This window comes from Lithobates pipiens, unplaced genomic scaffold (genome assembly GCF_037356315.1).
Source record: "Lithobates pipiens isolate NorthernLeopardFrog02 unplaced genomic scaffold, aLitPip1_a1.2 Scaffold_19, whole genome shotgun sequence".
NCBI classification, from domain to species: domain Eukaryota; kingdom Metazoa; phylum Chordata; class Amphibia; order Anura; family Ranidae; genus Lithobates; species Lithobates pipiens.
In genome coordinates, this window is record NW_027507764.1 from 69,014,146 (window position 1) to 69,037,276 (window position 23,131).

Here is a 23,131-nt window from a genome sequence, read left to right on the forward strand (position 1 = left end):
AAGCAGGAGCCATAGGCTCTTGCTGCTGTCAGTCAAACTCCCGTAAGGAGGGAGCTAGGGCGTGGCTTACCAGTACTGTGTGTGTCTGGGGATGCACACAGCCCAGCCCTAGAACATGCATTCACTGGTGCTTCCTAAATAGCAGGGCCAGTGCAAGGATTTTTGCCTACACAGGTGAAGGTGCATTTTGACTACCTTCTTGATGTTGATGTTGTAGGGTCAGGTGAGCATGCCACCCCCCACCAGACCCCCCCTGGTAATTGAGGATGGTGAGTTTCTCAGCCAGCTTCTGCTGACTGGACTGCAGCACAAAGCAGGACATGTTGCCTGTCCTTCACTACAGGGGCCAACGACAGCCTCACTGGGAAGAGAAAAGAACTGAGGAGGCATGGTGGAGATCCTGGACAGCCCGGGGGAAGGAGGAGGGTGTATTGTTATAGGAAAGGGGGAAGACAACTCATACAGTTCCCATGCGCCACAGTTGAACGCAATGACATCCTTACCTAGCACCACAGACAGACCCTTCCTATCTGCTGAGATGCAGGATCGTACACTGCCACTCTACCCTTTACTGGGCACTGGGTATTTGGATTTTACCGCCTCGCCAACCTGGTGCCTTAAGGTGGCTGCCTAAGCAGCCTATATGCTGGTGCCAGCCCTGCTAAGAAGGCTCAAAGGAAGAAAGAGCAAAGGGATCCAGTGGGGCACTATCAAAAAGGAGATATGGGACCGTTCTGTGCCGGCCTCCCAGCCAATATAAAAATTACTCTGTGCTAGCAATAAGCTTCGCCCAAGAAGTGTGAGCAAAGTAGCAAAGTGACATAAACTAGTGCTGGTGAAAGGGGTTCCAAACCCATAGGGTTTTTTTCCGGAACCTCTGGGATGCCACCCCCAGGGGCACATCACCAGGAGTTCCTTTTGCTTCCCAATTATCACTGAAAGTTAAAGAAAATACCAAATTTTGGGTTGTCGCCAGAACAGAAATAGACGGGAAATCTTCCAGTAGGGACATATAGTTATGGAGACCCTGGTAACAACTAGGCATTCCCTCACTTTGGAGAGATTTCCTCTCACATCCTGTTTTGGCAATGGGACAGGGAAATCTCCTCAATGGGAGACAGATGGGGAACAAAATCTGACAGGGTTATAACTTTCCCTTACTCTATTCAAAATGAAAAAGGTTTTGCCTTTCATTCTAAAGTATCTCCTCCACTCCTAATCTTTAAAGATTAACCTTTAAGTGGAATGAAAGTATAAAGTAAATGTGAGTAATTTGTAAAACTGGACCAAAGACGAAACTGTCGTTGCCTATAATAACCAGCCAGATATATCCACCATTCTGTAGCTCCCAACAAAATGTAATCAAATTGGTTGACATCTGCACGATGTTGCCTAGCAATTTGCTTTTTAAGACAGAAGCCTTACTAGTCTGAAATGTAGATGGATCCCTCTGTGATATCTGCTATATACTAGTAAAAATTACTTTGGTTCCATACGTTAGTCTGTATGTTACATGGCGATGACTCTGGTTCCATCTGTAGGAGGAACAGTGTGATATTCTATAAAGAAATTAAAATATATTGGAATTTTTGAAACATTTATTTTATTGGTTTCATCTAGCACATGAATGCTATTTCCCATGTTGCTTCAAAGTTAGGAACAACAAAAGGTTACATCTGGAGGAAGTACAATATTAGAGCTTGGAGGGACATCTGGAAGAAATGAACTTGTGGTGGACTGTTAAGCCTTCTCTTAAACTGGGTGACAGAAGGCTTTCAGTGCTGTGCTGGGGCAGGACACAATAATGTTTGCCATCCTTTCTTTTATGTATCCAGGTCACACACAAATATATAAGCAGACAATTAGTTGTGTATTCACTAATAAAAATTGGTACGGTAATAATTAAGTACGGCGAGTACCAGAATCCATCTGTATATTAGCCTTCCGTAATTCAGTGTAAAGTAAGACCCACTAAACTACAAAGATGAAGAACAGCACTGTGAGACAATCAGGCACAGCCATATTGCACAATGCAGTCAATCTAATACTGGGTACTTCCTGACAGGAGGACAGAACACTGTGGTGATACACCTTCCCCGATAATCATTATAATCAGGGCATTAAATAATGGCAGGTCAGTGACCAAATTGTACTGCATAACTGGGGAAAGAAGGGACCGATAAAGCAATGGTATTCAGTTTGATAGTATAGACTTTATTGAGTACGAGAAATTACCAAAAAATTGTCAGGCACAATGACCCGCCCCTCTAAACACTGATTAAAAATGTTTTTAAAAGAGTAGACAGCGTTGCCCCTCACACTCAACACACCAGGATGCCACTCGCACATGCAGGCATACCACAGTAGCCTCCAGAAAACTTACTAGTATCTATGCCTTAGAGGTCTGGGTATGGGGATCATAGGGTGCTGGGCAATACTGTGCTAAACCACAATAGTGTCAAAGAAAAAACAGAAAGCAGCTAACACTCAAAGTCCAAACAAAATAAAAATATACAGTGTAGCACTACAAGAAAAAACAATAAACTGTGTTGTCAAAGTTAGTAGAGGATTTAGACGTGCTAGTAGCCTACAACCAGCCCTGTATGGAGCAATAAAAATATACAGTGTAGCGCTACAAAAAAAAAACAATGAACTGTGATGTTCAATAAAATGGTGATAAATAAATTAATAAAAAGTCCAATGTTCACTGAAGGGGGCTAAAAAATTTATGAAAATTCGAAAAGATATGTCCATCCCATGCTTGATAGCAAATCTTCAATTAAACACGGACAACACAAATGATGTGCAAATAACTGTACAGTTGTGAATATGAAGAAATCTTCTGTAGAAGGAATAGGGTGGGTACTGTTACCAGATATGGTGGACCCACTTACCGTTTGGTAGTAGGTCAATCAGGCTTATGTGGGCCAAGTGCCGCAGGGTTACAGTTGGCAGGAAAACGATCACTCTATAAGAGATGTTTCCACTCCTCATCCGTGGTGGTCAGGCCAGGGAATCCCGAATCCTTGTGGTTCTCCAACGTGGTAAAGGACTTCAGGGGAGCCGTCTGGAGGTTGTTGTTGTATACAAAAAGGGCTCAATCAGGCCAGGATAAAAATAAAAGAAAATGGAGGGACTCCATAGGGTGTAGGTCAAAAAAACCTGGAAAGCCTTTATTTAAAAAAAGATAGCACAAGTACTGGTGATCACATGTATACGTAAAAATAGATATAAAATGCAACGTGGGGAGCAAGCATAGCAATTCTGATGCGTTTCATCCTCAAAGAACTTCTACTGAGGCATAGCATTGCTCCCCCACATTGCTTGTATTTATGAAGAATCAAAGAACGTGTGACAAATGAGCAATGGAAGGTCCGCCTCCGGTATGGCAACCGGAAGTGATACCGCTCTCATGTGATCTCCATCACCCAATAAGACATCTCAAAAACACATCCCCATAGGTGGGGGAGCGTAGGAACCAATAGAACCTGTGCAGTCTAACCCGGAAATGTTAAACAAGAGAAGGCACCAAAAGACAAGAGCCGCCCATAACGGAGGCTCTGCCAACCACTCTTCTCAGTGTTGAGGAAGTCATAAGAAAAGGCGCCAAAAAACACCACACGGCTGAAAGCTGTGGCGTTAAGGACACTCAATGACGCTAACCACCAATAATGGCATTGTGTGTATGTCACGCGGTACAAGAACCGATCGCAAGCATCCTGCAAGCATGTACATCACACAATTGAGACACTTGACCGCGTGACCCGCACTATCACATTGTGGGTCACGTGACAACGGGCTGGATCACAGGACCAGCGTAAGCCCACCCACTCATAAAAACCACCTGTCAAGAACCAGTCACGGACCTTCCACTGCTCATTTTTCACATGTTCTTTGATTCTTTATAAATACTAGCAATGTGGGGGAGCAATGCTATGCCCCAGTATAAGTCTTTGAGGATGAAACGCATCGGGCTCGCTGTGCTTTCTCCCCACATTGCTTTTTTATATCTATTTTTATTTATACTTGTGATCACCAGTATTTGTACTCATTGATTTGATGCACTGTCTTTTTTAAAATTAATGCTTTCCGGGGTTTTTTGACCTACACCCTATGTAGTCCCTCCATTATCTTTTATTTTTATCCTGGTCCGATTGAGTCCTTTTTGTATACAACATCAACCTCCAGACAGCTCCCCCACAAGGTGGAAGTCCTTTACCACATTGGAGAACCACAAGGATCCAGGATTCCCTGGCCTGACCACCACGGATGAGGAGTGGAACCATCCCTTATAGAATGATCGTTTTCCTGCCAACCGAAACCCTGTGGCACTTGGCCCACATAAGCCTGATTGACCCACTACTAAACGGTAAGTGGGTCCACCATATCTGGTAAGAGTACCCATCCTATTCCTTCTATTCCTTCTACAGAGGATTTCTTCATATTCACAACTGTACAATTAATTACACAATTGTGTTGTCTATGTTCAATTGAAGATTTGCTATCAAGATCGGGATGGACATATCTTTCGAATTTTCATGAATTTTTTAGTACCCTTCGGTGAACATTAGACTTTTTATTAGTTTATTTATCACCAGTTTATTGGACATCACAGGTCATTGTTTTTTCTTGTAGTGCTACATTGTATATTTTTATTGCTCCATACAGGGCTGGTTGTAGGCTACTAGCACGTCTAAATCCTCTACTATCTTTGACAACACAGTTCATTTTTTTTTCTTGTAGCGCTACATTGTATATTTTTATTTCATTTGCACTTTGAGTGTTAGCTGCTTTCTGTTTTTTCTTTGACACTATTGTGGTTTAGCACAGTAATATCACCTTCTTTTGCACATCTATTTGGGGGCAAGTATTGCCCAGCACCCTAGGTTGTAGGCTACTAGCATGTCTAAATCCTCTACTACCTTTGACAATTCCGTGAAATCATGGCTCCCGGCCTAATGATACATTATAGGAAGGAAATAACAATGTACTATAAGGTAGATCTAATCATAGGCTGCTGTCTAGCATGAGACCTGCTGCGCTAATTAGCATCTTCAATCATTCCCAGGTATACCCCCTAGGGCAGTGATGGAGAACCTTGGCACCCCAGATTTTTTGGAACTACATTTCATATGATGCTCGTGCATTCAGCAGTGTAGTTGAGCATCATGGGAAATGTAGTTCCAAAACATCTGGGGTGTCAAGGTTCGCCATCACTGCCCTGGGGGGGAGGGGTCGTATGGAAATTGACACAGAGTATGGAATATATCCAATTATGTATAAATGAGTAAATACTACGCCGCTCTGTAAATATGATCTCATCAAAAGTATAAAAATATGTAAACAGTAATAGAATTAATATAAGAAACAGCAGCTAATATCAGAACAAATTGTAACATAAATTAATTTAAAAGTGCTGTGCTATGTAATATGCACTATACACCCAATAATTGGATACCAAATGTATATATAACATAAAAACACACAAATGTTGACCAATGGTGAAGTGCCAATAAATAATAAATAAATAAATATAAGGGAGTGGAAACTCAAATGCACAGTAAGTATATAGTGCTCATGTGAAAAAAAACATATAGATTCGTAAAATTCATAAAGTTTGTAGAAGTCCATAAAATATATGCGAGAAAAAAAATATGTTATATATGTGTATATATAGCAGGTAATAAAATGGCCATGTGCAAACAGAGTGTCCTGCTGTGTTTCTAATCATTACACAGGGTAGTCCATGCAATCAAACAACAGCTTGGTAGTTGTTTAAATGTGCCAAGGTGTCCTCCCTCCAGTGATCCCCTAGGTAGTGAACGCTCACCTTAGAGCGTGCGACTTAGCGATTAAGCCAAGTTTAAACACGCATTAGAACCTCCTTTGGGCTCAGAAGGGAAAAACTGCATCCAGGGCTCCTCAGTGAAATACCTCAGTTTATGCAAAAATAAAAATAAAAGTGCAGTAGGTTTAAACAATTTAATGAACAAAAGCAAACAAACCATAACACAGGGTACTCACATTTATAAGGTGCGTCTAGTGCACCATTCTATTGCCAGCAATAACCAATAAGATTAGATACCGGAAAGGTATGGGGGTATTGTGCGTTTCCTCCTATGGCAGGTAGACTGCTCCTCATGCCGTCCTGTCCCCTCCCCAGGATGGCATGAGGAAATTCGTATCGACTTCCTTCCTTTTTTTCTCTCGTATATATATATATATATATATATATATATATATATATATATTTATGGCTGAAGCCCTATGACCGATACGTATCCGAACAATACAAACTTATTATGAGATACCCTATATGAAATGGACCTGAAAGTGTGCCCTGGTCTAATGGACGGTATACCAAAATAAGGGGGCATACCCAGTAATTAGAAATGAATGTGTTTGAAGAGAAATGTTTTGATAAATGCCCTAAAAAAGGGGATGGGAGGGTGGGTATTGCGCACAGGAAACCGACAAAGACCACAGGCGAGTGGGCTGGTTAAATACCCCCCGGGCTCCTCCCATAAATTCAGGCCACCATACTGGCCTTCTTACTTATGGCTGAAGCCCTATGACCGATACGTATCCGAACAATACAAACTTATCATGAGATACCCTATATGAAATGGACCTGAAAGTGTGCCCTGGTCTAATGGACGGTATACCAAAATAAGGGGGCAAAACACTTAGGTAGGGATAAGAGAGTTTTATTGTTTCCAGCTTAATCTTTATTGAGCCAGTTGAGTGAATGCCCGAGACATCTCTACCTGTGGGTTAGGGATGTACCGAGTGAAGCAGGCCGATTTCCACCTGCCCAATCTTTTGATGACGTGGTCCGGGACCCCATGTCGGGATGCGGATGAAGCTGCTCCGATGCGGAAGGAGTGGCCGGAATACTCACCGGGATTGAGGAGCAAGTTGCGGAGGAGAATCCTAACATGTTTAATGAACTGGCAGTTCGTTAATGGTTTGACCGGCAAGGGCAAAAGAGGGCTAGAGTCCGGGAGCTCGGGTAGCCGAGAGAGTAACTGTGTAAGCACAGCGACCGGGCACCAGGCGTTGTTGGTTTTGTAGAGGTGGATATCTACGCCGGTGCCTGTCTGCTGGGTCTTGGTTACCGAGAGGTGGAGGATGACGTGGTCCTGGTGACGGAGCAGATGACGTCTGCGAAGGACAGGACTGTGTGGGCTGTTCCTGGGATAAACGTGCAGTAAACATTAAACTGATGCTGCAGAGACAGCTGCACCAGCCTGCGTAGGAAGGACATCATGGAGAGAGATTTAGACCTGCCTTTGTTGACAATTTCGGCTGTGGCCTGGTTATCGGTGGTAAAACCTACAGTTTGTCCTGTCCAGGTATGACCCCAGAGCTGGGGTCTGAAGGGATGAAGACTGACTAAACCCAGGGATCCTGAGTATTTGAGAAGGCCAGGGTCCGGCGAACCAATGGTGGCCAAAAATTGCCGCAAACCCTGTGGAGGCTGCGGCATCTGTCACTACCTGTGGCGAGAGAGGTGAGATACACGGGATGAACAGAGAGATACCGTTCCAGGTGGACAGGAACTCGTCCCACATCGACAGGTCTGCTAAGGCTGCGGTATCTAGGCAGAGGACTTGATCCGGGTCTTGTGCCTGAGAAAGGTAGACCAACAGGCACGAGACAAAGGAGCGACCTTGTGGAATTATACGCATGGCATAGTTGAGCATGCCCAATAGCGACTGTAGCTGCCTCCTTGTACATCCCCTGGTGCGGGTGAACTCGTGGAGAACTGCCCTGATGCGGGTCAGTTTGTCGAGGGGCAAGCTGGCCTGCATGGAGCTGGTGTCTAGATTGACTCCGAGGAAGGTGATTGATTGTGCGGGCCCGTCCACCTTATGTTCAGCGATGGGAACATTGAGGTTCCCAAAGACGGTCCTTAATTTGTCGAGGTCCCTTGGAGGTGTGCCCGGCTGTTCAATCAATAGGAAGTCATCCAGGTAGTGGATAACTTGCTGACAACAAACCTTGTGCAGGAGAATCCACTCAAGAGACTGAGCGAACGTGTCGAACAGCCACGGGCTGCTTTTGGAGCCAAACGTTAACTTAGTGGCGAAATAATATTGATCTCTCCATTTAATTCCGTGCCAGCACCAGAGGGACGGGTGGATAGGCAACAGTTTAAAGGCGTCGGATATGTCGGCTTTGGCCAGCCACGCACCTGTGCCTACTTTAAGGATGGCCTGAATCGCCATGTCCACAGAGGCGTATTTTAATGAGAACTCTTCGGAAGGAATCAAGGAGTTTAAGCTGGGAATGTGGGAAGAACGAGGCGCAGACAGGTCGTACACCAAACGATTTTTATTAGAAAATTTGCCCTTCACAAGCCCAATAGGGCTAACTCTCCACGTATTGAAGGGGGGCTGTGTGAAGGGACCTATGACAAAGCCTCGTTCCACCTCGTTTTGCAGCAGTTGGTCAATGGCCTGCTCGTCAGAGGCTGCTGAGCGGAGGTTTCTGCACTCATAGGTTTGGTGGGGTAGGGAGATGAGGCCGGTGTGGAAGCCTGTCGTGAAGCCACCGATGAGGAAGGTGGCTAGTGAAGGAGTGGGGTGCATAGTGAGGTAGAAGCCCAAGCATAGGACGTCAATGCGGCTCAGTCATGAGCCCTTGTGCGCTTTGACCTCGCACAAATTTCTGGGGTGCGCTCTGTGACATATGACACAGATGTGTAGTAGGCGGCACTGGCTAAAATTGCATGAGCCATAGTTATAATTATTGCAGATGGCCGCTCCCCCTACGGTTCGGACCGTACATCCAAATTTGTCTACTTGATTCTTTGGCGCAGGGCCTGATGGGCCTAGGGCTGCACCAGAGGTGGAGGGGAACTCTACCGGGCGACTAACCGGTATGTTGGCGCACCAGGAAGCGGTATGGGTGGAGGACTGGCAGATGGCACACAGGGGTGAACGAAGGCCGGCAAAATGCCGGCAGAACAGTTCGGTGTCCATAAGGCTCCAGTCTGTGGGTGACTGGAACTGTGCCAGTTTAGCAGCTGCCTTGGCTGAGAACGAACGATGATAGTCGTAAAAGGAGAAGCCTCCGTATTTGTATCCTAGGTCCACCACCGTGTGGAGGTACAAATCCAGCTCTTCCCTCCTGGCAGGGGATGCTGAGCAAATGACGTCTCTCAGCATCCCAAAGGCTAGGGCAAACTCTGGGATGGAAAGTTTACGATTCAGCCTGGGGTCCTTAGCTTTGAGGACTTCGGAGACATCTCCCCAGGTGTAAGCCTTGTTCTCTGCAAGGTCATGTACCGAAATAAGCAGGGAGGCAAGGTTGACATCCTTGCCGTCCAAGATGTCCTTCCTTATGCCGGCCGGCACCAGATGTGCTGGACAGACCACGGGACATGTTCCTTCGTTACCTGTCGGCAGTGGTGACGGGACTGGAACCGGAACAGGGGTGGCTGTGGCTGGGTGAGTTTCTAGGAGCGTCACTCTGGCCTGGACGTCCGTGACCGTATTGGTTAGGGACGACACCATAGCATGCAGTTGGCCTATAGCCGCTGAGATGGACTGGAGAGTAGCCTGAGGCGGGGTACTAGGCCCGGCCGTAGCTGGCGGGGTAGAGAGGAGCCTGAAAAGCTCTGCCTTCCTAGCCGTAGCGGGGAAGGGAATGCCCCTGCGTCTCAGCTCCGCTGTCAGCCTGGGGATAGTCCAACCCCTGAAGGACTGTATGCTGTCGCTCACTGAAGGCGGGCGAGGAGACAAGGGGGCGGTAAGGTCTTCGCTGCCGAGTTGGGACATGGCTCCAGGTGAATCGTGCCCTAGGAGTGATGTCCTATTTCTTTGGGGATGAAGGATGGACGACCGGAACCTATAGAGGGTGACATAAGTCAAGACTGTTTCTCTATTTTTACCAAGCGAATCCACCTGTTGCTGAGTACTAAGGCGGGAGCGAACGTGTATACATATATATATATTGTCGCGTGCCTTTACATACATATATATGTATACCAGCATGGTTGCTGTTGCCTCTACCACGCCTTCCCCTCTCCTTTTTTTTTTTTTTTTTACCTGGGAAGATAACGTCCAAGCTGGTGCAGGGTGGACCTACTGAACTTGACTGACCTGGAGAGAGAAACAACAGATGACAATTGGTGAGGAGCCTAACAAGTAAACTGAAGAGTGACGTAAACGGCTGGCTAATACGACCGAAGTGCACCGGTGAGTAGACATTTTCCGCCACAACTCCTTTATTATCACCGCCATTTATTTATCATAATTTTTTCCTCTCCTTTTCCTTTTTTTTTTTTTTGCTGTCCCAATCCGACGTATCATTTGCGTAAAGGATGAAGTGTGGGATGACCCGTGTCCAATGCGGGAGCGTGAATAAGTGCTGTAATTGTGACCGTACAATAAGGCAACCTGTTGGAAAAAGTGAAATGTGGCCGTTCCCTCTGGGGCACGCCGAACCGAATCGATGCATCACGGATGCTACTGGATTTGAGTCGGAGCGCTGTAAGTGACAGTGAAATGAAGCATGATTGCCATGACAGAGGCACGAAATGGTCGCGTCGCAAGTGCGACTGACAACAAAGCGGACTCTGGAGCATGTACTGAAATGTGGGAAATAACCTGGGGCGAACCGGAACGAATCGGTGCATGTGTATGTGCGACTGGATTCGAACCGGAGCGCGGAGCGTGACAGTGAAATGAAATGAACAACTTCTGTCATGACAGAGGCCTGGATCGGCCGGCCACGAACTGAGACTGGAACCGAACCGGTCTCTGGAGCATGCACTGAAATGAGGCTGAAAAAATACCTGGGGCCGTCCGGACGAATCGATGCACAGGGATGCAACCGGATTCGAACTGAACGCACTACGTGACAATGAAACGTTTCCCATGATAGAGCTATGAATCGGAGAGGACGCAGCCTGCGACCGTCAACGAGCGGGCTCTAGAGCATGTACTGAAATGAGGCCAACGCAACTGGGACACGTCGATCGAACCTGTGCGTTGAGAAATGCGACTGGTTTCGATTCGGAACGTAATAGGTGACAGTGAAATGATTCCCATGACAGAGACCTGGATCGATTAGCAACGAGCGGGCTCTGGAGCATGTACCGAAATGAGGCCGAGCAACTAGGGGCACACCGGAACGAATCGGCGCATTTAGCGGATGCGACTGGATTCGAATCGGAGCGCAGTGAGTGACAGAAATGAGTGAAATGATGAAATGACCTACGTGAGCCAGCTGTGGCAGAGGTACGAATCGTTGTGCCGTGTGATGCGACTGGCAACGATTCGTCTGTGGAACACGGTGATGAGGCAGACAACATAACAAGTTACGAAAACAGTGCAGTTTTTCTTCAAGCAATTTCTACTGAAATGAAGCCCGTGAAATGAAGGGCGCTGCGAAAATGGTGCATTTTGAGTGATAACGACCCGGTTTCGTAACGAATGACTCGAGATATTCAGGTTTTAACGATACTCAAAAATAGAAATGTTTCTAGTAAAGGAAGGTCAATCGAGACCCTTACCTGCGGCAGTCGAGCCAGAGACGTTGTACAAAACACGAACGGGAACGAAAACCACGAGACTTCTAGTAGAGAGAAGTTATCCGAATGGCAACGAAACTCGAGCAGTCGGCCTAGTGACGTAGTATTGCGCACAGGAAACACAAAGACCACAGGCGAGTGGGCTGGTTAATTCCCCCCCGGGCTCCTCCCATAAATTCAGGCCACCATACTGGCCTTCTTACATATACTTACTGTGCATTTGAGTTTCCACTCTCTTATATTTTTTTATTTATTATTTATTGGCACTTCATCATTGGTCAATATTTGTGTGTTTCTATGTTATATATACATTTGGTATACAATTATTAGTGTGTAGTGCATATTATATATTACATAGCACAGCACTTTTCAATTCATTTATTTTACAATTTATTCTGATTTTAGCTGCTGTTTCTTATATTAATCCTATTACTGTTTACATATTTTTATATTTTTGATGAGATCATATTTACAGCGTAGCGTAGTATTTACTCATTTATGTGTGCACAAATTGTGAAACGTGTTTAATGGCAGCAGCTTTTTCTTTCTCTATACATTTAATGGGCATCTGGTCAGTGGTGGCTCGCAGGATTCATTGTGTTTTCTATCCAATTATGTATAGCTGGCCAAGTAGGGGGAATGCTTGTAAATTCAAAACCCAAGTCACATATGAATGGCCCTCATAGTGCCTCATCAGGTTTCCATAGGGATTCCTAAAAGTGTAGGATGATACAGTCAAAGCTGTGTGGGTGGCAGACTAATAATGGCAGCACATCAAGTTACTCTGTGCCAAATTTGGAACTGGTAGATGGCTAGGTTGAAACGTGATTCAAAGGAATAGTCTGACACACAAGCAACTTCAGGTGTGAGACCACCCTCTCATGTTGAAAAGACCGGCATTAACGCAGTGTTGGTAGCAATTCTTCATGTGACTCTTTACTAATAATATTTATTTACCCTCCAAACACCTTTCACTGTTGAACCAGTCTATACCCTTGAAGTATATTAGAGATTTGCACATTAGAAGAATGGCCTTTGTACTAGGAGATGAATTGGATGAGGAAATTAGAGCTGCATTTGACTGCTTTTGACGGTGACAACAATGAAAGTGTGCAATCAGAAAATGAGAAACTAAGGGTTTTGTTTAACCACTTGCTTACCGGACACTTAAAGCACTGTCACACTTTGAATGACAATTGCGCGGTCATACAACACTGTACCCAAATGAAATTTTTATCCTTTTTCCCCCACAAATAGACCTTTCTTTTGGTGGTATTTGATCACCTTTGCGGTTTTTATTTTTTGTTAAAAAGTTTAAAAAGGCCGAATTAAAAAAAAGATATATTATTTTTTATATTTTGTTATAAAATGTTGTAAACAGGTAATTTTTCTCCTTCATTGATGTATGTTGATGAGGCTGCACTGATGGGCACCAATGGGCTGCACTGATTGGCACCTATGGTCTGCACTGGTGGACACTGATGGGCTGCACTGGTGGACACTGATGGGCTGCACTGGTGTGCACTGAGAGGTGGCACTGAAGGGCATTGATAGGTGGTATTGGTGGGCACTGAGAAGTGGCACTAATAGCTGGCACTGATAGCTGGCAGTGATGGGCACTGATAGGTGACAGTGATGGGCACTGATTGGCACTGGTAGGTGACACTGAAAGTCAGCACTGCTAAGTGGCACTGATGAGGCACTGATTGGCACCACTGGTGGGCATTGATAGGTGGCACTTATGGGCAGTGTGGGCACTGGCAGGTGGCAATTACAGGTGGCACTGGCAGGAGGTACTGATTAGCACAGAGGATGGGGCCGATGTCCCTTGAACATAAGCTGGTGATCGTCTTTTTTCTCCTCACGCTGTCAGCGTGAGGAGAAAAAAAAACGATTACCGAGCTTTTGTTTACACACGTGATCAGCTGTCATTGGCTGATAACTGACGGGGAAATTTGGCTGTACATTATGCACACAGCCATATCTCTTGTGCTCCTAAACACATATTCCATCTAATGATATAATTTACCCCTTTTGATCTATGTCTCCCCTGGTTCCCCAGTAAACATACATCACCATCATTCTTACGTTCCCAGCTCCGTCAGCATCGGCCTTTTCTGAGACGTGCGTCTGCTTTTATTTACACATAAACAGGAAGTCCCAAACTTGAGGGTGTGCCTCCAACAGACAATCGCCTCCTAAACAGTTTGCGACCTCACAGGAAATGACCATATAAGGACATGACCAAATAAACACATGACTTTCAACACAGGAAATACAACAACCAATGAACAATGACTACAGTAGTCTTATGGGCGTGTCTGAGCAGAGACAGGGTGCATGCATATTTTGAGACCGGCCCCTTACTCAGATCGGTGATCACTCGAATCTCAGTGACTCGTGATCACAGCATGCGCCGCTCAAAGGGGAGGACGTCCTATGAGGGCCTCCTGGAAATTCAGGTCCGTGCTGTAGCCGTCATTCGGCTATAGCACAGACGTCATGTGGTTAAGGAACATAAGAGACTTATAATTAAATAGGAAGTGGGATATCCTTTCTTTGGAATCCTATATCAATAATAAAAGCATATCTAGAAGATTGAGGGAACTTGTTGTTCCCACAACTCATTTACAGACAGAGAGATTTTAAGAAAAATGGAGAAAACAATGCATAGATCATGGTATTGAAGTCATGAAACTTATTGTAGAGGAGGAAACGGTAAAATTGACTATACTTCAGGACCAAATAACTGAGAGTAGAGATAAACTGGAACCCTCTAAAGATAAAGTGGAATTTGCTGAGTTTAATGACTTACTTAAAAAAAAAAAAATGATAGGGTCCAAAGAAATTTAAAAACTACTTAACATGCTAAGTTTAAGTGAGACATAGAGGACTGGACCAAGGGGTACATTTTCAACCTCACACCCAGGGGTGGAAGAAGTAGGTCCAGACAGCAAAGGAATGCTTTGCGGCTGGAATCTAGTACTGGTCAAGCCATATCAGGGAGTGAGGAAGAGGATCAACGAACATTTAATTTTTTAGATCAGGAATCTCCCCAGATGCCATGTGGAATTTTGAAAGGAGGCAGAGTAGAAGAACTAGAAGGAAGAAAAGGAAGAGGAAGGGGAAAGCCCAAAGAGAGTGGGAAACCCAGGAGAGACGATCGAACAAGGACCAGGAGTCAGAAATACAAAGATTAGGCATAGTAGGTAGTTCACTAAGAACTAGTATAACCCCTAAAATTAAAAATAAAGATTATAAAAAGGTAATTAATTTGCCGGACTTTAATTGGGAAAGATATATTGCACTCTTGTGTAAAGGCTTGTCCTTCTCACCAGTAGAACAATGGATCATTTTGAGGTCCATGAAGATCTGTGTCACTTCCTCAGGAGGTTCTACTTCAAATTAATATTCTCGGGGAGAGAGAAAAGCTAGACCGAAAAGATGAGGTGTATAAAATACAGGATAAGGACGTTTTAGATCATCTGGTAACTCTATTTGAGGAGGGAGGGGAGTTATCAGAAGAGGAAGAAATAATTGCAACAAACCCATGATAAAGGAAGTATAACCTCAAAATAAGGACCACGTCTATGCCTCAGTTGAGAAAAATAAATGGTTAGCGATCTTCCTCGACTTAGTACAGGATGACCTTAAAAAACTACAATGGCAAAATGAAACTCTGGATAAACTCTCCCCGAAGAAACAAAAAAAACATGCATGAATTACAGGACGCAGAGAAGCTTGTGATTAAGAAGAGTGATAAGGGGGAATGGGGTCTTGCTATCCCAGGAAATGTATGAGAAAGAGGTACGACGCCTATTGGCAGATGGACTGACCTATAAAAAAATTTGATTTCAATTAATTCCCCCAACTGGTCACCCTGGTTAATGACATGCCTTTATTTGCTTTTTAGGTGGACTTACTAACTAAAAAGAAATTTGGATACCTGAGAGTCGAGGACTTTAACATTCCCACTTTCTACATCATCCCTAAAATACACAAGAATGAGAGTAATCTCCAGTCCCAAGCAAGCCTATTGTATCTGCAATAAGGGGTCCCATGGAGAGGATTGGTAAATAGATTGACTCTCTCATCAAGGATTTGGTGTTTGAGTTACCATTCTATGTTAAGGATACTGGGGATGTCCTGAACAAAATTACAGACTTGATCTTCCCATGGGAAATTATACTTGTCAGCATAGATGTAGAGCCGCTCTACACGTCTATACCCCACGAGTGGGGCATAGCAGTGGTGTTCCAATTCTTGGATGCTAGATTCCCGGCCTCCTACTTGGCTAGCTATACATCATTGGATATATTCCATACTCTGTGTCAATTTCCATACAAACCCCCTAGGGGGCATCAGGGCCGTCTTTAGCGCAGGGCAAACGGGGCACCTGCCCTGGGCCCAATGTTTGTAGGGGGGCCCGCACTGCTACCCGCAAATTGGGGCCCCAATGAAGGTTTTGCAGAGTGCACAGAGGACACGGGACGGGAGGCTGTATTCCCGTGCTAGCCAGCTGAGAGGGGGCGGGCCGAGAGCTCCACTGACGCTCTGACCCGCCCCCCTGCAGCCTGTATGCTCAGAACAGAGCGGCTGTAGTGAGAGCCAGTGATCGGAGTGGGAGCGTCAGTGGAGGGGGCGGGGCCGGGAGCTCCACTGACGCTCCCACTCCGATCACTGGCTCTCACTACAGCCGCTCTGTTCCGAGCATACAGGCTGCACGGGGACGGGGTCAGAGCGTCAGTGGAGCTCCCGGCCCCGGCCCCTCTCAGCTGGCTAGCGCGGGAATACAGCCTCCCATGTCCTCTGTGCACTCTGCAAAACCTTCATTGGGGCCCCAATTCATGGGTAACGGGGCCCCCCTACAAAGCATCAGTGGAGCTCCCGGCTGTTGTAGTGAGATCAGAGAATGGAAGCCCCGCCCACATACCTCTAAATGTATGTAGTGTGTTTGGCTGCTCGGGTATGTCCTTGCACCCATAAAATGCCTGAATGCTTAAACCCTGAGCTGTGCTATTCAACTGCCAAGCTGTGCGTTGCTGAAAGTTCTCTGACCATCACCTGTAGCATGTACGCAGTCTCTGATTGTCTCCTGCAGTATGTCCGCAGTCTCTGATTGTCTCCTGCAGTATGTCCGCAGTCTCTGATTGTCTCCTGCAGTATGTCCGCAGTCTCTGATTGTCTCCTGCAGTATGTCCGCAGTCTTTGATTGTCTCCTGCAGTATGTGCGCAGTCTTTGATTGTCTCCTGTAGTATGTGCGCAGTCTTTGATTGTCTCCTGTAGTATGTGCGCAGTCTCTTATTGTCTCCTGCAGTATGTCCGCAGTCTCTGATTGTCTCCTGCAGTATGTCCGCAGTCTCTGATTGTCTCCTGCAGTATGTCCGCATTCTCTGATTGTCTCCTGCAGTATGTCCGCAGTCTCTGATTGTCTCCTGCAGTATGTTCGCAGTCTCTGATTGTCTCCTGCAGTATGTTCTCAGTCTCTGATTGTCTCCTGTAGTATGTCCCCAGTCTCTGTCTCCTGCAGTATGTCGCCAGTCTCTGATTGTCTCCCGCAGTATGTCGCCAGTCTCTGTCTCCCACAGTATGTCGCCAGTCTCTGATTGTCTCCTGCAGTATGTCGCCAGTCTCTGATTGTCTCCTGCAGTATGTCGCCAGTCTCTGATTGTCTCCTGCAGTATGTCCGCAGTCTCTGATTGTATCCTGCGGTATGTCCGCAGTCTTTGATTGTCTCCTGCGGTGTGTCCGCAGTCTTATTGTCTCCTGCAGTATGTCCGCAGTCTCTTATTGTCTCCTGCAGTATGTCTGCAGTCTCTGATTGTCTCCTGCAGTATTTCTGCAGTCTCTGATAGTCTCCTGCAGTATCTCCGCAGTCTCTGATTGTCTCCTGCAGTATGTTCGCAGTCTCTGATTGTCTCCTGCAGTATGTTCGCAGTCTCTGATTGTCTCCTGCAGTATGTTCGCAGTCTCCGATTGTCTCCTGTACTATGTCCGCAGTCTCTGATTGTTTCCTGCCATATGTCGCAGTCTCCGATTGTCTCCTGTAGTATGTCCGCAGTCTCTGATTGTCTCCTGCCGTATGTCAGCAGTCTCTGATTGTCTCCTGTAGTATGTCTGCAGTCTCTGATTGTCTCCTGCAGTATGCCCGCAGTCTCTGATTGTCTCCTGCAGTATGTCAGCAGTCTCTGATTGTCTCCTGTAGTATGTCTGTAGTCTCTGATTGTCTCCTGCAGTATGTTCGCAGTCTCTGATTGTCTCCTGTAGTATGTCCCCAGTCTCTGTCTCCTGCAGTATGTCGCCAGTCTCTGATTGTCTCCCGAAGTATGTCGCCAGTCTCTGATTGTCTCCTGCCGTATGTCCGCAGTCTCTGATTGTCTCCTGCCGTATGTCCGCAGTCTCTGATTGTCTCCTGCCGTATGTCCGCAGTCTCTGATTGTCTCCTGCCGTATGTCCGCAGTCTCTGATTGTCTCCTGCCGTATGTCCGCAGTCTCTGATTGTCTCCTGCCGTATGTCCGCAGTCTCTGATTGTCTCCTGCCGTATGTCCGCAGTCTCCGATTGTCTCCTGCAGTATGTCCGCAGTCTCTGATTGTCTCCTGCAGTATGTCCACAGTCTCTGATTGTCTCCTGTAGTATGTCTGCAGTCTCTGAACCTCTCCTGTAGTATGTGTATTAATGTGCCCCTTTACTTGATCAATTATTTAGGATTGCTCCACTGCTCAGTGAGAGGTAATGATGTGTATTAGCCTGTAGCAACCAATCAGCGAACAGTAGTGATCTGCTTTAATCTCTGGCAGCCAATCAGTAAGTGGTAATGATGTGCATTAACCTTTAGCAACCAATCGGCAAGCAGAAATTATGTGTTTTAACCTCTAGCAACCAGCCAGCGAGCAGTAAGGATAGGCTGTAACCTCTGGCAAACAATTGCAATCACTGTGTGATCTGCTGCAGTAAACTGATTTTGAGTCTACCTGCTATTTTTTGTATGTCTCAGAATGGAGGGGGGGCCCCAAGAAAATGTTTGCCCAGGGCCCAATCTTAATTAAAGACGGCCCTGGGGGGCATACCTAGCACAACAGATTTCATGCTAGGCTGCAGCCTATGATTAGAGAAAAAGGAGTTGATGTCCACCCTATATATATAGAATGCCAAAATGAACCCACTTCCCTATAATCATAGAAACAAAAAAACACCCAAAAAAGGAATGGGTGTATAACCTCTATGGGAATTTAAATTGGGTTGCTGGCATTATATTAATAGATAAGAAAAGTTTTTTAATATTTGAAATTATTATTTATTCAACAAAAGAGAAAAAAGCCACTAAAAACAAGTAGCATTACACATAAAAAAATTGGATGTATACGAAAAGTACATAACATATATACACATAGAACAATGAATGACCAGGTCTATTGCAAGAGATGATCTTTACAAAAAGTAACCCAACGTTTCGAGGTATATATAAACATCATGGTCAAATCAAGTAGATCTGTAGTAATAAAAAATAAAAAATAAATAAAAAATACATTCCAAGTTCTCATGTCAGTCACGTACATAAATACCCATAAGCAAAATACAATTTTAATAGCTAATCATGTGTACATTTCAATATAATACACTGACAATCATATTTCACACAGCAAATACATATAAATATATACACATTACTAACCATATGTGTAGATGGTGAACTTCATATAACATCCAACAAGAAGGTTGATCTACCCCAGCTCCACCGAGGTCAAAGGGCCCAAGGGATGAGGAGAAATCCAAATATATAACCAGGACAGGGAGGTTATTGGGGAGAAAACGTACACCCCCCAACCCCATGGATCTCATGTTCCTGTCAATCAATCTGGAATCCCAGCCACCATATGGCGTCACAGAAGGCCCCACCACTCGGGCCCGCCACGCTCCAATTGGTGTCCAAACTGGCTAGATAGAAACACACATACTAGCATGTATCATATAAGTACCTCCCCAGGCATCCCCATTAACATTGGGGTAGTATCAAGAAAATCTGTGATTACATATAAACCGAGCTGAAAAGACCTACCCTCACTGCTGATGCAAGATATATTAGACCACAGGTGTGAATCCTCTCATAGGGACCAGGCTTGAGAAATCCCTCTACAGGGGCAGGGCTCAATTATCACCACACTGAAAAAGTGTGCTGTACCCAAAATCTGGGGGCATAAAATATAGACAGGCAAATTAATGACTCCATCCTAGTGTCACACATGCCTCTAACAGCCACAGCATATTGTATATACAGTATGTCCATGTAGCTTACCAGATAATCTCTGTCTGTCCCAAAACCTGTGATCAGCTGCAGGCAGGAGAGAGCACTTGTGATCAGCCTGTTAAATACAGGCTTCACATGGTGCTCTTGATTAGGCCCATTCAGCCCAGCTGTATCTCCTAGATTGGAGAGCCACTGGAGCTAGGCGGATCCCCACTGAGTTAGGTGTGGCGCCCCCCCCCCTCGCAATTGTGCACGCTACCCCAACGGCAATCTCCACCGAGACGCCGGGGAGGCATGCTCAAGCCACGGTGCCCCGCACATGGCGGAAACCCACGGCACATTACTACAGATCTACTTGATTTGACCACGAATTACCCCTGAAGAAGAGGTCAACTGTTTATATATACCTTGAAACATTGGGTTACTTTTTGTAAAGATCATCTCTTGCAATAGACCTGGTCATTCATTGTTCTATGTGTATATATGTTATGTACTTTTAGTATACATTAAATTTTTTATGTGTAATACTACTTGTTTTTAGTGTCTTTTTTCTCTTTTGTTGAATAAGTAATAGTTTCAAATATTAAAAAACTTTTCTTATCTATTAATATAATGCCAGCAACCCAATTTAAATTCCCATAGAGGTTATACACATTCCTTTTTGGGTGTTTTTTTCTTTCAGCCTATGATTAGAGCTACCTTATAGTACATTGTTATTTCCTTCCTATAATGTATCATAAGACCGAGAACCATGTGCTAGTAGCCTACAACCAGCCCTGTATGGGGCAAGTATTGCTCAGCACCCTATGACCCCCTACACAGACGTCTAATGCCGCGTACACACGACCAGACTTTTCAACATCAAAAGTCCGACGGAATGATTCCGGCAGACCATTTGATCGTGTGTGGGCTGCAGCGGACTTTTGATTTGCAAAAGTCTGACAGACTTTCGAAATGGAACATGTTTCAAATTTTTCCGACAGAACTCCGCCAGACCCAGTTCCTACTGAAAAATCCGCTCGTGTGTATGCTAGTCTGACGGACAAAAACCGACGCGAGGGCAGCTATTGGCTACTGGCTATGAACTTCCTTATTCTAGTCCAGTCGTGCGTCATCACGTTCAAATCCGTCGGACTTTGGTGTGATTGTGTGTGGCCAAGTCCATTCATTCGGAAAGTCTGTCAGAACTCTGTCAGAACTCCGTCAGAACTCCGTCGAAAGTCTGTCGGACCTAAGTCCGGTCGTGTGTACGCGGCATAAGGCATAGATACTAGGAAGTTTTGTGGAAGTTAGTGCGGTATGCCTGCATGTGTGAAGGGGGTCCTGGTGTGTTGAGTGTGAGTGACAGTGTTGTCTACTCTTTTAAAAGCCATTTTAATCAGTGTTTGGAGGGGTGGACCATTGTGCCTTCCAATTTTTTGGTAATTTTTTTGTACACAATAAAGTCTATACTATCAAACTGAATACCATTGCTGGCTCTCCATTTGCCTTGTGGGGTGGCTTTATCGGACCCCCTTTCCCCATTTTTTGTTTAGATGTTTAGCCCATAGTTGTGGAGGTACCCCGTTCATTGGGATGAATTGGTTTAACTGTGAGAGTGACTATCAACTTAGTATGAGATTCATCTTTTATGTTTATGTACTGCATAACTGCAGTGGAGAAAAGTTAGGAATCCAAACTGGCTTTGTTACATAGTTAGTCAGGTTGAAAAAAGACACAAGTCCATCCAGTTCAACCACAATAAAAAGGTGTTAAAAAGCTACAAGGAAAAGCCCCAAAAAGAATCTAAAAATGCAAACCAGCAACCAAGCATGTCTAAATTTCAAAACTGACTGAACATAACCTCAAATTTTTTGGCAAGTGAAACAGGCTACATATTCACAATTCAGCTACATGTGTAGTTGATCATGATTCTCTGCAATGCATTTTTGAAAACACATGTAGCAAAGTCCAGAGCCTCTTTAGGCCTAATGGTTACCTCCAGAGTTAGGGAGAGCTGACATCCTTCAGTGTAGAGTGTTGGGTGTAATGCAAGAGGAACATGTGGGTGCCAGACACTTTTTGAATGCAAATAGATTTATTGTCTCTTAAATAGTATTGTGGGAGAGAGGGTTAGGGCCCGGACACCCTTAGGTAGATGCAAAGATAATTAGCATACTCCAAGACTTCTATAGGTGGACAGCTATACAGATGAAGGCTTCCAGCCGGACACCACTTCTGTATAGGTAGGACCGCTTTCTCCTATGGCAACAATCTTGTAACAGTCACTAACGGTAATGGTATTCAACTATTTGCAGCATGAACAGTTCTCCTTACCCCACACTCACTCACTGTGGGTCTTCACTCAACGAGCTCCCAGTCTCTCTCACTAGCCTTCAGATCCTATAGCCACTGGATCCCCTGAGTTCCTCCACTTTAGCACTCAGTATCTTCCTCAAGCGTCACCCCCGCTTCCTTGCTGGGTCCTTGGCTTGGCACTCACAGATACTCCTCAAGCTGACATGTTAGGTCCCTGGCTTGACACTCACGGATGCTCCACAAGCATCACTTTTACTGTCCCACTGGGACCCTGACTTGGCACTTGCTGAAGTTTTCCTACTTTTCACCATCCCTGGTTGGCGAGAAGTCTGCTCTGGTACTGGCCTCAGCTCACTCTCTGATCTCCGGTAGCAATGTGGATGGTCCCTTATTGGCGACAGCTTCCCCTCTACCTCCAACCACAACCGGTTCCCCGGCCGGCGGAACCATTACTTCTGGTTGGACTACCAGCCTACAGTCCCAACTCTACGCTGCTCTCCTGCTTCTGGATATGCCCTCAGACAGCCTAGCAGCCAGATGTCTCTGGGATAGGCCTCAGACAGCCTAGCAGCCCAGGGCAATATGACACACGTCCACCTAGACAGCCATCCAGGTGGCACAGAACCGCGATCACCTGACTCCACCCAAATAAATAGGCTCTCCCAGCAGGCCATGGGACCAAAGAAAATCCCTGCCCATTGGCTGAGACACTCCATTTATTCAAAATCCGTCCTTGCTATGCCCTTGTCTTATCTAATGTCACCAGATACCCGGTGAGCTAGTGACAGAAGAGAGAAGTGCAGCAATTCCAGAATTAGGGTGAAATCAATTGATTTCCTAACAACTGGCCAAGGCAACTATCATCTGGCAATAAATTAACTAGCAGCCCTGCTTAAACATCACGGTGCTACACACGTACTTATGTGAATCGTCACAATCACATTTTCAGCACACACATATCTAAACCCAAAATGAAAAAGTAATATATTGCAGTTTATCAGTTCTTAGATGTGCTGGCTGCATTCGTTTTATTTGATCAAGCT